At 39.1% G+C, this 15,277-nt stretch overlaps 2 non-coding genes across 2 annotated transcripts; both read right to left on the reverse strand.

The window, feature by feature from the left end:
* Positions 1–1,289: 1,289 nt before the first annotated feature.
* Positions 1,290–1,394, reverse strand: LOC145573443 (small nucleolar RNA R71). The gene has a single exon (XR_014097470.1). It is a non-coding gene; the product is annotated as a small nucleolar RNA R71 (small nucleolar RNA).
* A 12,987-nt stretch (positions 1,395–14,381) lies between these two features.
* LOC145573361 (small nucleolar RNA R71) lies at positions 14,382–14,487 on the reverse strand. The gene has a single exon (XR_014097406.1). It is a non-coding gene; the product is annotated as a small nucleolar RNA R71 (small nucleolar RNA).
* Between the last annotated feature and the right edge of the window lie 790 nt (positions 14,488–15,277).

A 15,277-nucleotide genomic window follows, 5' to 3' on the forward strand; every position in this document is an offset into this window, starting at 1 on the left:
ATTTTGCAACAATTGTAGTAGTGAATGCTCGCTCAACACTTATCTACTTTGCCACGACATGTTAGGATTCCATCACTCATATAGTTGAGTATAACCAAAACAAACACGCATACCGGGTATGCTTACGTTTCCTAGGAGTAATGGTGATGCCTCGCTTTGGCATAACCCATCACTACTCTCAATAGGTCGGTAAGTGTTTTTTTGGAATGACAAATTTTACTCAATATTTTAGGGACCTAGGGTTTCTATGTTGGTTGATTTAAGTGAACTTAATTAATCATCGGAACATTCAAAATCCTAAATATGCATCTAACATATTATTCATATATATAATAGACATAAGTAAATGATGCATTTGGCAAATAGCATGACCCCTTGAGTCTTCAAGTCTTCAAGTGTCTTCCTTTGCAACTTCATGGCTTCATCTTCCAAGAACCTCCGTCTTCAAGACATAACAAAAATAATGCAAATACTATTATCTACGATTAGGACTAATCTAAATATTAAGGTACAAAAATACTCAACGGTTCGTAGACCGTATTTAGATTTACAAAAATACATGACGGAACGCAGTCCGTATTTTCTATCATAATCAGGCCCCACTAGTTGCCATTTTATAAAACCTGTGAGAGAATATACATTTCATTCATCCACTCACTATATGTGAATGGCCCATACATTTCACCTTTAATTGAAAATACAAAAAGATTTTCTTTTAGGATACATTTGTAGCCGTGCTACTAACCATTTCTTTTGAGATTTTATGCATAGAGCACGTGGTCATTCACTAGTGCCATTTGATCCGGAAATTGAGAGAACTATTTCAAGGTTGAGGAGTGCTAGACGATCTTTGAGCCCTAGCATTTCAAGTGAAGAAGAACCACAATAAGAAGAACAAGCAAGAATGGGAGAAAATCCAAGAGTGGCATTGAAAGAATTGGGAATTCCCGGTGCATATAGATTTGAGAGTGGGATTGCTCCACCTACAACACCGACAAATGACTTTGAAATAAGGCCGGTTATGATCACTTTAATAGAGAGGCGACAATTTAGTGGGGCCAAGCATGAAAGCCCGCTAAACCATCTCAAGGAGTTCGAAAAATACTGCAATACTATCAAGGTGAACGGAATTTCCCAAGAATTCATCCGCCTCAAGCTCTTTCCCTTTTCTCTCATAGGGCGCGCTTTGGAATGGATAGACAAGGAGGTTAAGCTGAATTCTCTAAGGACATGGGACGAGGTTACCAAGGAATTTCTATATCGTTTCTATCCACAAAAGAAAACGGCGAAAGCTAGAGCTTTGATTCAAGGTTTCAAGCAAAAGCCAAGTGAGACCTTTATGAAGCATGGGAGAGATACAAAGAGTATCAAAGAGAGTGTCCTCATCACGGAATTCCAACCTATCAAATAATTCAAATCTTCTATGGAGGCCTTAGCCCTCAAGGAAAATCGTGTTTAGATGGAGGAGCCGGAGGTCCTATCATGAACAAAACGGAAGAGGAAGTGGTGGACATAATTGAAGACGTAGTGAGGTACTATAGAGATTGGCAAGATGGAGAAAGAGAGTCAAATATCAAGAGTAGCTCTTCGGTGTACTCGGTTGATCATCTAAATGCAATCTACAATCTATCCTCACAAATGACAAACTTGGGGAAGGAGATGTCCGCTATCAAGGCAAAGTTGGAAAGTGCTACCTACCAAGTTTCAAATCTTCCCTCCCAATCTAAAAGGAGAGGTATGTCTTCTAATTCTCAACCTCCTCTTTCTTCTAATAACATGCCTAGTGGATGCTTGTTTTGTGATGATTGTGGGTCGTATGATCATGATGTTTCTAGTTTCCCTCATGCATGTATGAATGTTTGTGATGATCAAGATGGAAATGTGAATGAGCATGTGAACTATGTGTCAAATAATCATAATTATAGGTTTGAGAATCAAAGAGGTCAATGGAATAGGAATTACAACAATCATGGCAATTTTTACAACTATAACCAAGGTGGTGGTTATAAGAACCAAGGTTCTCGAGGTAACTATAACAATCAAGGTTATAGTAGCCAAAATCAAAACCAAAATTATGGTAATCAAAACCAAGGTTATGGGAATCATAAAGTTTGGAAGAAATCATTGAAAATCAAACAAAGTTGTTGAACACTTACATGACCGTAAGTGATAAGAAATTTAATGAAATGATGACTCATAATAAGATGCTTGAAAACCAAATTTCTCAACTTGCTAATGCTTTGAAAGATTATGCTAGTCCTTCTTCTTTACCTTCCCAAGGCCTAGATCCCAAGAGATCGGTCAATGCTACTGTCACAAGGAGTGGTAAGGTTCTTAAGGAGAGTTTGCCTAGGAAGAGTGAGACCAAAGAGGGCACAAAAGAGGTTTTGGTTGAAGATGAGAGAGATGGTGCATCTTTGAGTGAGGTTGAGATTGAGAAGCCTAGTGAGGTGAGAGTGGAGAAAGAAATTGTGAAACCCAAGCTTCCTTATCCATAAAAATTCATGAGACACAAGTTAGATGAACAACTTGGAAGATTCATTGACATGCTCAAACAACTTCACCTTTCTCTACCATTGACCGAAGTTGTCACCCAAATGCCCAACTACGTAAAATTCCTCAAAGAGATTTTGAGTGGTAGGAGGACTTTTGATGGTGTAGAGACGGTGAACTTGGCCGAGAATTGTAGTGCTATCATAATGAACAAGATGCCACCTAAGCTAAAAGACCCCGGAAACTTTTCCATCCCTTGTGCCATTTATAAAATGTAAATTGAGAATGCCTTGTGTGACCTAGGAGCTAGTGTTAGCCTTATGCCATATTCGGTGTACCAAAGACATGAGCTATGGGAACTCTTACCAACAAACATCACTTTGCAATTGGCCGATAGGTCAATTAAGTTTCCTAAGGGTAAGGTAGAGGATGTTCCTTTGAGGGTTGGGAAATTTGTTATTTCGGTAGATTTTGTGGTACTTGAGATGGACAAAGATGCTAATATTCCTATCATTCTAGAGAGACCATTCCTTGCTACTTTGGGTGCTTTGATAGATGTGAAAAGTGCTAAAATTTCACTCAAAGTAGGGGATGTGGTGATAGAATTTGACTTGAATGATAGCATGAAGTATCCAAGTTCTTCTTTAGAAAATTGCATGTTGATTGATTCTCTCGATCATGTTGTGTCTTCTATGCAGGGGCAATTTCTCACTTTTAACGATACTCTTGAGAATGTTTTGTTGAATAAGGAAAAGATAGGTACTCCTAGCAAGGTGATGGCTTTGTATAAAGATGTGCACAATGGAAGCTTTGAGGATGTTGAAGAGCAAATGTGTTTGAGCATTTCTAGCCAAGAAGCGTTGCAAGTGGCAACATCAAAGGAAGGTAAAGGTGTTCCAATGGTTGAGCTCAAGCCTCTTCCATCACACCTTAGGTATGAATTTTTGGGACCGAACTCCACTTTTCCCGTGATTGTTAGCTCTTCTTTGAGTGAGCATCAAGCTCAAAAGTTGTGTGGTGTTTTGAGAAAGCACCAAAGTGCTTTGGGTTATACCATTGATGACCTCAAAGGTATAAGCCCCGCTTTATGTACACATCACATAACTCTTGAGGAGGGTGCTTTACCTTCTATTGATAGACAAGGAAAGCTACACCCCCAAATGGGTGAGGAAGTGAAGAAGGAGATCACCAAAATTTTGGATGCGGGAATCATATTCCCCATTTCTAGTTCTAGGTGGGTCTCTCCTGTTCACGTTGTCCCAAAGAAGGGAGGTATGACCGTCATTGAGAATGAGAAAGGTGAGCTCATTCTAACGAGGACGGTCACGGGATGGAGGATGCGTATAGACTATAGACGTCTAAACACATCTACAAAGAAAGATCATTTCCCCCCTTCCTTTTATTGATCAAATGCTTGAGAGACTAACAAGGCACAAGTTCTATTGTTTTCTTTATGGTTATTCGGCATTTTTCCAAATCCCTATCCACCCGGTTGACCAAGAGAAAACAACCTTCACTTATCCATATGGTACATTTGCTTATAGGAGAGAGTCGTTCGGCCTTTGCAATGCCCCCGCAACATTTCAAAAATGCATGATATGTCTTCTCCGTAGGAAGAGGAGATGGAGGTTTTTAGGGATGACTTCTCCGTAGGTGGTGTTTCATTTGAGGCTTGCCTTGAAAACCTTTAAAAATGTCTTGCAAGGTGTGAGAAGGTGAACTTGGTCTTGAATTGGGAGAAATGTCACTTCATCGTGGAGGAAGGCATAGTCCTTGGCCACAAGATCTCTCACAAGAGGATAGAGGTAGATAAAGCTAAAATTGAAGTCATTGAAAAGCTTCCACCTCCGGTGAATGTAAAGGGAGTGAGGTCTTTCTTAGGGCATACCGGGTTTTATAGAAGATTCATCAAGGATTTCTCGCTTATTGCAAAGCCCCTCAATGATCTTCTTCTAAAAGATGCTGAGTTTGTGTTCGATGATAAGTGTTTGGAGGCATTTAATAAGTTGAAGGAAGCTCTAATCTCTACTCCTATTGTTCAATCTCCAAGATGGGATTTACCATTTGAGTTGATATGTGATGCAAGTGATTCGGCAATAGGAGGTGTCTTAGGTCAATGAGTGGATAAGAAACTTCATGTGATCTATTATATGTCCAAGACTATAAATGGAGCTCAACGGAATTACACTACAACGGAGAAGGAATTCTTGGCTATAGTTCACGCTTTTGAGAAGTTCCGTTGTTATCTATTGGGCTCCAAAACCATTGTCTTCATGGATCATGCGGCTCTCAAGTATCTTTTTGCCAAGAAAGAGTCCAAGCCAAGGTTGATCCGGTGGGTTCTTGAGCTCCAAACCTTTGACATTGAGATTAGGGATAAAAGAGGAGCGGAAAACGTTGTGGCAGATCATCTTTCTCGTTTAGAAGATTCTCAAACTCATGATGATGGTTCTACAATTGAGGATAGGATGCTTGACGACTTCTTGTATGCTATTGATGTAAAGGAGCTCCCATGGTTTGCCGATTTAATGAACTTTCTTGCATGTGGGGAGTTTTCTCCTTCCTTTTCTAAGAATCAAAGAAAGAAGCTCAAGAGAGAGGCAAGGCATTATGTGTGGGATGATCCCATCTTATACAAGCAAGAGTTCGATGGTTTACTTAGACGTTGTTTGCCAAACGAAGAGGTGCCTAGTGTTTTGAAAATGTGCCATTTGGATCCAAGCGGGGGCCATATGGGTGTCTCTAAGACCGCCACTAAGGTCCTTCAATGCGGTCTATGGTGGCCACATCTCTTTAAGGACTCATGGGGCTTTGTAAAGACATGTGACCGATGTCAAAGAGTTGGGAACATCTCCAAGAGAAATGAAATGCCTCAACAACCCATACTCGAGTTTGAAGTGTTTGATGTATGGGGTATTGATTTTATGGGGCCGTTTTCCTCATCTTTCGAAAATCAATATATTCTTGTGGCGGTCGATTACGTGTCTAAGTGGGTCGAGGCCATTGCCTCCCCAACTAACGACCACAAGGTGGTTATGAAGTTTTTTAAGAAGATAATCTTTCCAAGGTTTGGGGTACCAAAGGCGGTGATAAGCGACAACGGTTCTCATTTTATTCACCATGCCTTTCAAAAGATGTTGACGAAGCATGGAGTCCATCAAAGATTCGGCCTCCCATATCATCCCCAATCGAGCGGTCAAGTGGAAGTCTCTAATTGTCAAATCAAGCTCATCCTTGAAAAGACGGTTTTGAGGAATCAAAAGGATTGGTCGGAAAAGTTGGATGATGCTCTTTGGGCCTATCGAACGGCTTTCAAGACCCCCATAGGTACCGCTCCATACCGCCTAGTCTATGGCAAGTCATGCCATCTCTCGATTGAAATTGAACACCGTGCTTTGTGGGCAATTAAGAAGATAAATTTTGACTTGGCAACTGCGGGAGAGAAAAGGTGGTTAGATCTTCATGAGCTAGAGGAGCTTCGGTTTGATGCTTATGATTGTGCTAGTGTGTACAAAGCTCGTTCCAAGGAAACACATGACAAGCTTATTGAGAAGAAAGATTTTTGTGTTGGCGATAAGGTTCTTCTCTACAATTCAAAAATGAAGTTGTTTCCCGGAAAGCTCATGTCAAGATGGAGCGGTCCCTATTGGTCAAGAATGTTTTTCCAAGTGGTGTTCTAGAGGTCTCAATGATGGATTCTTCTTCTCCGTTTAAGGTCAATGGCCATCGTCTCAAGAAGTATTTCGACGGTGCTTTTGTTGGCCTTGTTCACTCATTGCTTCTCCGACTACCACCTTAATTGGTGAAGGACGTCGAGCTATGACGTTAAACAAGCGCCACCCGGGAGGCAACCCAGTTTTCTAACCTTTTTCTTTTGATTTTACGATTTTCTATATTTCTTTTATCCTTGAGAACTTTTCTTATTTCTCTTTAATTTTGTTTGTTCTCTTGATTTTAGGTACCATGAGATTGGATCGAAGAAAATTTCCAACAATTTTAGTGTTACTTCAAGATTTCACGAGGTTTGGTTAAGTTTAGGTGGAAAAGCTTGTTGTGGTTTTATGCTCTCATGTTTGCATTTTTATTGATTTTCTACTCTTTTCCGAATGCGCTTTCAACTATCTCATTATGCAAACACGAGAGTATGTACATGGCCGAAATATTCTTGCTTGGTGCATGCGCAACAAAGGGGTCAGAAATTTTCACTATCTTTGACAAAATTAGACGGTTTTCGAACCATCCCAGTACCCCCCTTGGTGCTCACGCACCCCGTCCCTGCGCGCGCGCACCACATGGGTTAGAATTTCGGCTTGCTTTTGGTACTTCAAGCGAGAACCAGCCCCCCAGCACGCACCAGGTAGGCAGCGTTTTTGGCCAATTTTGCAGCCCCAAGCCTCACGACAAACCCCCCCTTTGCTATCGCCTGCACGCACGCACCGTTGCCAATAGCCTGGTGCGTTCAACGCCCCCTTTTAACCCCAAAAACGCACCCTTATTTCACCATTCTCTCTCCCCGAATCCTCCTCCATCCCTATTACCCCTTTTTCTCTTTTCAACCCCTTCAATATCTTTGAAAATCAAGCAACTTAATCCTTTTTCATTTAATTTCATCACAAATTACATTAACCACATCACCTTTCGAATTTAAACCAAAAAATTTCCAGATTTTCGAACCTAATTTCGAAATTTTTGGGTTATTTTTCGAATTTTAAAGCTTTGTGTTGAGGTTTGGAACTTGTCTTTGGGTGTTCTATTTGCTCTTTAATCTTCATTTTGGGAAATTTACAAGTAATTCAAGGCTTTATTGAGGTATAATATCTTATTATCTAGTCATCTTCTTCCTCATTGTTCAAGCTTAAAACCCTTGTTTTTGCTTTCATGGTAGAACTCCATTTTTGGTTCTTTTAGCTTGTAATTTGTGTTAAATGATGTTATTGGATGATAAATTGAAGCTTTTTCGTGATGAATTTGTATACCTTGCTTGATTCCTTGATTCACCATTGTTAGTCATTTTCTCTCTCATGGGTATTCTTTATGATGGTTTTATTGCTTTTATAATTCAATGTTTGAGATTATTTTGCTCAATTTGATTCATGATTTGGTCTCTTATGTTCAATTTTGCCTTTAATCCATGCCTACTTGCTTCAAATTCATGATTATATATTAATGGCATTGTTCATATGTAGCCATCTCTTGTTTCTATTTTGAGATAATTGCATTTGTGCTTGATTCTTGAGAAATTACTTACGGTTATTATTGAAATATGACAAATGTAAAAATTTGCTCATGAGTTTTTTTTCCTTCTTGTAGATGGCTCCAATCCGTCACAAGAAGCGGGTAAGATCAAGTTCAAATAAACCTAGGCATGTTGTTCCACCTCCACCCGAGGTAGAAAAGACATACGGCATTGAATTTTCTAAAGAATCACATTGGGATCGTTTCAAGCGTCTATCCAAGCGGAAGCTAAGACCAACAAGATTCTACGATCAAGCAACAACCAAGTTTCTCGGCATAGATGAGGACGTTAGGCTTCTTGCAAAGGGCCTTGATCTTTTAGAGTTCTTGGATTTGAGCGCCCCTACTTATGCTAGGGTAACCTATGAATTTCTTTCTTCTCTTAATGTAGTCCGAGAACCAAGTGACGATTCCTCATGGATTTTGACTTTCCAACTTTTCAATCATGATCACTCATTGACGGATTCTCAACTATGTTCGTACTTTAAGTTTCCATGGGCCGAGGACGCGGATTATTGTATCTATCCGGCGTATAGTAGAATGGAAAAAGACCATGGATATAATGAGCAAAGTTGGTGGAGAAGTATCTCGGAGGAAGGAAAGTATGAGCCTCAAAATTCCACGACCGCCTCCATGATTCATCCGACTATGTGGTATTTCAACCGTCTCCTCACTTACGCTCTTTGCTCCAAGGATTCTTTGGGAGCTATCTCCTGAGAAGAGCTTTGTTGGTTGTGGATAGCAGACCAAAACGACTTTGAGATTGAGCTAGTGGATTTCACGGAGCATTTGATCAATTGATTCTTGGATATCCGTGATGGAGTTAGCCTATCGGGGAGCATGCAATTGGGAGGGATGATTCTTGGATATCCGTGATGGACTTTGTTAAATGAGCTTCCCCCAATTATCGATCCTCGAGAGAAATCTTCTTCTCATTCCCTCAACATCTCCGCCCTTGTGAACAGAAAGTTTCTTGATTGTACTAGAAAGGATGATGTTTTTATTTGGAAAGTTGCCCGGATTAAAGAATGGTTCTTAATCCCATGCAAAAAGGCAACTATCCGACCAAAAGAGAAAGATTCCTTGTCTTGGAGGCCTCCGGTGCGAGATATTAATCCTTCTATTCGACAAAGGACGAATCATACAAGAGGTCGCTCCACCAATGCTTTCTCATTGAAAGTTCAAACTATTCCCACAGTTGAACCGGAATGTACGCCTATTCCTTCCCCCTCTCCTACTCCTTCTAATTTTGATTTGTCAACCATTCATGCTAGGCTTGATTCTATTTCTAATGTGTTATATTCTATGCCTTCTATGCAAACCCCTAATCTTGGTTTTGACTATCATACAAATCAATTGTACGATTTACATGTTCGGAGGGGGGAGATCGAGCCCTATGTGAATTACCCGTATCTCCCGGTCCAACAAGGACCTATCCCTTAATGGGAGCCTTTTAATCCTACCGTTGGTCCTCGGCCTTGCTACCCTTATTGGGAGGGCCCTCATGTTCACCCTAGTTCATTCATAGGCACCACCCCGGCCATTTACGACTATCGGTGGCCCGGTGGTTGTGATTATACATATGATCAGGCTAATCCATCACCCTTTTCCGGACCCCGAGACATTTGGAAGGTGGGGTAGGTCGGGTGAGCCGGTCTTAGACGATTGGTCTCATTATTTTGAGTTTGATAGAGCTAGGAGGGAAGGTAGGTTAAGAGGTAAGGCCCCCATGGACGTGAGCGAGATGGCTAGCTCTAGTCATATGTTGAAGGCCGGTGAGGGGAGTTCTCATTCTACCCCTTACCATAGTGCGGAGTGATCCTAACATGGCTACCCCCCTTCTTATATGCTTTATATGATGTTTCTCTATTGCCTATATGTCTTTAGGTTTAGAGTTTGGGGGTAGTCCATTTTAAGCTTGGGAGGCGCTTTATGTCGTTATTTCTATGCTTCAACGTTTTGTAGTTCATTCCTAGTCTCATATGCTTCTGGTCTGGTATTGTTCTATTTGTCTTTTAGTTTTATGATGATGATGCTGTATTTCTGCTGATTTCTCTGCCCGGTTATTGGTTTTTGTTGCTTGTTTCGCTGATCGTTGTCCGCTGAGTTTCTCTGTGTCTCTGTTATGATGATTCCTGATGATGATTGTTTGATTTCTTGTCTCCTAATACTACTTTAGTCTGATGATTCTGATTCTTGCTGCTATTGTTACTTGCTTTTTCTTTATTTTCATGCATTTTATTTTCTCTTTTCTTCTTTTCTTTTGTATTTGGTAAACTTTAAAGTATAGTATTACCAAAGAGAATTTTTATAAACTTTAAAGTATAGTGTTACCAAAGAGAATTTATTTTCATGCATTTTATTATCATTGGTAAACTTCAATACAAAAGAAAAGAAGAAAAGAGAAAATAAAATGCATGAAAATAAAGAAAATTTGTGCTATACTTTAAAGTTTACCAAATACTTTAAAGAGAATTTGTGCAATTAACAATAGCAGTTTATACTTTAAACATTAAAGTATAGCTCCGAATACTATTTTTGCAATTCTCTTTTCTCTTTTTCTTTATAAAAATTCGAGTTTACCAATGATAATAAGTATTTTCATGCAATTCACCACTGAGAAAAGTAAAAAGTATGGTGTTACCAAAGAGAATTTCCCTTCTTATTTTTCCTTTTCTTTTGGTTTTCTTCTTCCTTCATGTTTTCCTTTTCTCTTTTTCTTTTCTTTTGTTTTCTTTTTATCCCTTGTTCTCTTTATTTTGTTTTTAGTCGATTTCTTTTCTTCCCAAAAAACAAAAAAAAAGAAAAAGAAAAATAACAAATAACAAAAAAATAAAAAAAAATAAAAAAAATGAAAAAACAAAACAAACAAAACTTGTTTTTGTAAATATGAATAAAATGTTTTTGAGGCATTGCTTTTCTTTCTTCATCTTTTTGCTTTTACTTTGGACTTAGTACCACTTGAACTTGCACATTAGCTATTTCTCTTCCTAAATACAATGGTTTGCACGGTTTAAGAGTATCTTTGGTTGACTTTAGGATAGGGTATGCTAAGGTAGCGGTTTAGACCTTTTGGGGCCTTGGAGCCGGATTCTTTTGGTTTGTGGTAAGACGGAGTTGCTTCCTTTGGTGGATTTGACAACTTTAGTAATTTTTTGCTACAACCGTGTGAGGATTTTTCTTTTTCAAGCCTTCATCATTTTTTATTGTGCGGTGTGGATCCTTAACCTTTACATACCTACTCTTGAATCTTGACTCATAATTCTCAAACACGAGACCGAACCAACTAGGATAGACAAAGGCAATTTTGGGGGGTGGTAATTTTTCATTTCTAGGATTTTCTTCTTTCTTTCTAGTTCATTGGGTTTACATTTGCCATCTTGCTAACCATTTGAGCCTTTCCCCTTCTTTTCAAGCCACATCTTTAGAACTTTGGGCCTTTTTGTTTCTTTTTGTTCCATTCTTGGTTTTTGTGAAGCAAATGGTCATGTTTTTGGAGTTTGTGGTCTAGAGGTTGGATATTGGTTTTATTTGTAAGCAAGCTCGTCTTTTGTATATATTGTGAATAATGGAAAATGCAAAAATGAAAAAGCCGTCCAAAGTTAGAAAAAGGCTAAGACATAATAAATGCAAAATCGAAAAAGCCGTCCAATGTTAAACGAGGCGAGGACAATTGCTTTGATAAAATGAAAATTTCAAAAAAAAAGTTTGATGTGATTCTTTTCCCTTTTCAAGCATTGAGGACAATGCTTCCTTTTAGCTTGGGGGAGAAGCGTTTACGCTTTTTGTATATATGCTTGTGGGTATAGCATTGAATAAGCTTGGGGGTATTAGTTTGTTTTTGTTTAGTGACTTCTTGGTTTTGGTGTCGAGGTGTTGCCAATCTTTGCTTCATAACCTAGTTGTACAACCAAATTCTAAATTTTAAGCCTACCCCTAACCTTTTGCCTTTACGTTACAACCTTTGGGAAAGTCCTTTCGACCTAGTGGTTGAGTCATATACCGAGGGAGGGCATTATGAGTTAAAGCCTAAGGAAAAGGGAAGCGAGGTTAAGATGTGAGAGCCCTCAAATTCTATTCTTTTCCGGTTCCTTCGAGGAACCATAGAGACGCTTACTAAGGGAAGATTTAAAGCCATTAGGGAGAACGCGGTTAGATTGGTTGGGATGAAAGTGGATTATGCCTCATTAGTTCTCTACGCTTAGCATGCCCTATGTTTCAATCAACCCTCGATATCTTAGAACGTGCTTACCATTATTGTTTTAGAAAGTTTAATTTCCTTCGTGCTTTGATCATGTGCAAAAGTCCATTGTATAGCATTTTTTTTCTTTTCAAGGTTTTAAACTTTCTCTTTTCTTTTCTTATGCTTTGCCTCCCTTTTAATAAAAAGAGTTACAGGTTAACCTCTTTGGAAACCTTTACGAGAGCATCACTCGTCCTCTAGAGCGATCTAGGGGTTTAAATGGCTTGTCTTTAGTTGCTAAAATTGACCGTGATTCCTACGAAAGTGAGTTAGTGTATATTCTCATCTTCTCTAGTTTTCTTGTTTCTTTCTTTGCTTGAATAGTGTCATCATTTTCCCTTGGATTTTGTTTTGCTCGAGGACGAGCAAAAGTTTAGCTTGGGGGAATTTGATGAGCGTCGTTTATGGCGCTCAAAAGAATAAGATTTAGATTCATTTTCTTTATTCTCTTTCATCATTTTCATAATTTTAGTTTTAGTTTTACTTTGTTATGCTTTCTCTCCTTGTTTTATTTGTGTTTTGTAGATGAATAATCAAGTCAATTTGCTCATTTTGCGACTGCCTTGTTCGCGGGCATCATCTCGAGTGCACTGATGATGGGGATGCTCGGGAGCGCGGAGTTTTATCAAGCAAGCGAAGGAGTCAAGGCCTAGTGCACAGCACAGGGGTGCGTGCGCGCGACACAGGGGTGCGTGCGCGCAAACCTAGTTGTGCGCGCGCGCGGCGGGTCTGTGCGTGCGCACGACCTGTGCGGCCTCCTTCGCTTGATTTTTCCTATTTATAACTTTTGAATTTCTTATTGAGGACGACCTAACTTTGTACTAGAGAGAGAATTTTTCCAGAAATAGTAAAGAGAGAAAGTAGAAAGAGAAGCTTAAGATTTACTTGCTTGTACTTGAACTTGATATAAAATTTCAATTTGACCTTGAAATTCCTTCTTCAATTCAATGAATGTTTGTAAGATTTCTTTCCCTTGATTTACTTTTAATGCAATTCCTTCTTGTTTCTTGGACTTTGATTGAGATTACATTCCTTGCTTTAGAATTTGTTGATTGATTTATTTTCTTTTGATTAAGCTTTAAATGAATATGAATTTGATTGAATTTGTTTTGTTTCTTAATTTCACCATGTTTAGTGAGTAGATTAGTTGCTAGGGAGAAGGGGAAGCGTGCTTGATTGATGATTTTTGCTAGTTGATGATGCTAAATTGATTTGAATGGTGCAATTAAATTGATTGACATAGTTGTGCATGTGACTAATTAGACTAGGAGTGATCAACCTATAAGATTAATCTAGATTGCATTGCAAATTTCAATGACATGAACCCTTGATTTGAGAATTGCTTTAATTGATTGAATTTGATTGTGATTTTCCTAGTTAGCCATTCATAGTGAACCCTAGCTTGGCTTATAGGAGATAGCCCTTGAAATCCTTTGATTGCAACTATTGTTTGTCCTTTGCAATGTTTGAATTAATTGAGTGATCCTTCAATTAGCATAATCATTGAGCTTGCATGTGGAACCTATATCCCTAGTGTTTAGTATATTAAATTTCTTGATTTCTCTAGTTTTCTTGATACCTTATTTACCAACCGCATCTTCCCACAATCTTCGAAGTAGCTTGACATAGGCTATAGCTTGCACCTACTTATTCCCTTGGGTTCGACCCTTGACTTACCATATACTCGTATTAGGTTGGTCGAGTGTTTATAAATTTTATTTGGCTCTAGGAAAGGGTAGAGAACGACGTACATTTTCCTCGTGTCAAAAATGGCGCCGTTGCCAGGGAGTGATATTGGTGCTTTGTTATAGTTGTTGAGTCTATTTCACAATTAATTGAAAATAAAAAAAAGATTTTCTTTTAGGCTACATTTGTAGCCATGCTACTAACCATTTGTTTTGAGATTTTATGCATAGAGCACGTGATCATTCACTAGTGCCATTTGACGGAAATTGAGAGAACTATTGCAAGGTTGAGGGATGTTAGACGATTCTTGAGCCCTAGCATTTCAAGTGAAGAGGAGCCACAACAAGAAGAAAAAGCAAGAATGGGAAGAAATTGGGGATTCCCGGTGCATATAGATTTGAGAGTGGGATTGCTCGGCCTACAACACCGGTAAATGATTTTGAAATAAGTCCGGCAATGATCACTTTGATAGAGAGGCGAAAATTTAGTGGGGCCAAGCATGAAATCCCACTAAACCATCTCAAGGAGTTCGAGAAATATTGCAGTACTATCAAGGTGAACGGAATTTCCCAAGAATTCATCCGCCTCAAGCTCCTTCCCTTTTCTCTCATAGGGCGTGCTTTGGAATGGCTAGACAAGGAGGTTAAGCTGAATTCTCTAAGGACATGGGACGAGGTCACCAAGTAATTTCTATCCCGTTTCTATCCTCAAAAGAAAACGGTAGAGGCTAGAGCTTTGATTCAAGGTTTCAAGCAAAAGCCAAGTGAGAGCCTCTATGAAGCATGGGAGAGATACAAGGAGTATCAAAGAGAATGTCCTCATAACGGAATTCCAACCTATCAAATCATTCAAATCTTCTATGGAGGCCTTAGCCCTCAAGGAAAATCATGTTTAGATGGAGGAGCCGGAGGTCCTATCATGAACAAAACGGAAGAGGAAGTGGTGGACATAATTGAAGACTTATTGAGGTATTATAGAGATTGGCAAGATGGAGAAATAGAGTCAACTAACAAGAGTTGCTCTTTGGTGTACGCAGTTGATCATCTAAACGCAATCAACAATCTATCCTCCCAAATGACAAATTTGGGTAAAGAGATGTCTGCTATCAAGACAAAGTTGGAAAGTGCTACCTACCAAGTTTCAAGTCTTCCCTCCCAATCTAAGGGGAGAGGTACGTATTCTAATTCTCAACCCCTTCCTTCTTCTAGTAACATGCCTAGTGGATGCTTGTTTTGTGATGATTGTGGGTCGTATGATCATGATGTTTCTAGTTGCCCTCATGCATGTATGGATGTTTGTGATGATCAAGATGGAAATGTGAATGAGCATGTGAACTATGTGTCAAATAATCATGATTCTAGGTTTGAGAATCAAAGAGGTCAATGGAATAGGAATTACAACAATCATGGCAATTTTGACAACTATAACCAAGGTGATGGTTATAGGAACCAAGGGAACCAAGGTTCTCGAGGTAACTATAACAATCAAGGTTATAGTAGCCAAAATCAAAACAAAAATTATGCTAATCCAAACCAAGGTTAAGGGAATCATAATCAAGGTAGTGGTAACCATAATCAAGGTTATGGTCAAAATCAAAGGGTAATTGGAACAATCAAGGTA

The sequence above is a fragment of the Chenopodium album genome, chromosome 12 (genome assembly GCF_948465745.1).
Source record: "Chenopodium album chromosome 12, dcCheAlbu1.1, whole genome shotgun sequence".
NCBI classification, from domain to species: Eukaryota; Viridiplantae; Streptophyta; class Magnoliopsida; order Caryophyllales; family Amaranthaceae; genus Chenopodium; species Chenopodium album.